This window comes from Budorcas taxicolor, chromosome 3 (genome assembly GCF_023091745.1).
Source record: "Budorcas taxicolor isolate Tak-1 chromosome 3, Takin1.1, whole genome shotgun sequence".
Classification (NCBI taxonomy): Eukaryota; Metazoa; Chordata; class Mammalia; order Artiodactyla; family Bovidae; genus Budorcas; species Budorcas taxicolor.
In genome coordinates, this window is record NC_068912.1 from 19,825,051 (window position 1) to 19,826,095 (window position 1,045).

The 1,045-nt window shown below is 45.4% G+C and overlaps 1 non-coding gene across 1 annotated transcript; it reads right to left on the reverse strand.

The window, feature by feature from the left end:
• Positions 1–973: 973 nt before the first annotated feature.
• On the reverse strand, positions 974–1,045 carry TRNAE-UUC (transfer RNA glutamic acid (anticodon UUC)). The gene has a single exon. It is a non-coding gene; the product is annotated as a tRNA-Glu (tRNA).

The following is a 1,045-nucleotide window of genomic DNA, read 5'->3' on the forward strand; positions in this document are numbered from 1 at the left end:
TTCCTCTGAGAGTGCGGAGAAATGAGCAAGGCAGGGCTCAGAAATTCTGAGCTGGTTAAAACCTCAACCTGTCCAGCCAGTTCTGCTCCAGGCTGCCATAGGCTGCTACTTTGTGTGCTACAGACATTTTTGTATACCTTCGTGTGTTCTTGGGCTCTTCGTTTGTTTATGCTGCTCTTTTGCACACAAATCTGTCCCTGTATATACCAGAGAGCCCTATCGAATGTTGTTCTATCACCTTGACATTGTCGGACTTCCTTCCTAGCACTATATGGAAGCATTAGTCAATCATGTCTGACTCTTTGTGACCCCATGGAGTATAGCCCACCAGGCTCTCTGTCCATGGAATTCTCCAGGGAAGAATACTGGAGTGGGTTGCCATGCCCTTCTTCAGGCGACCTTCCTGACCCAGGGATTGAACCCAACTCTCCCGCATTGTGGGCAGATTCTTTACTATCTGAGCCACCAGGGAAGCACCCTAGAACGTATATGAAATGATCCTATTTATTTATACATTTACTTGATTAATTGTTATCTAAGATATTCGATAATATTCTAAGGCCGTCTCCCTTAGAATGTCACCTCTTTGATAGAAATTATGTCTTGTTGACCACTTTGCCTACCAAAACAGGGTGTTTGTGGCGATTGAATGCATGCATGACCACGCACACGTTTGTCTTCCAAAGGAGAGCGCAGACAGGTTAGTGAGACAGCTGCTGTGTGAAGGGTCCAGAGCCAGTCCTTCTCCAAGGCATGGGACCCCACTGTGGCCCTGACTGCAACACACTGATCTTCCACCCTGCTTTCCTTCCTTCCTTCCTTTCTCTCTCTAATATTAATATATATATGTGTTTGTTTTGTTGTAATACCTTTACTTGGAGTTTGGTTACAAAAGTAACACATACTTGTTCTCTTTTCTTTTCTTCTTTTTGGCCACAGCTTTGTTTTGGCTGTGTAGCTTGTGGGATTTTAGTTCCCTGACCAGGGCTTGAAACTGGGTCACAGCATTGAAAGTACTGAGTCCTAACCCCTGGGCCACCAGGGA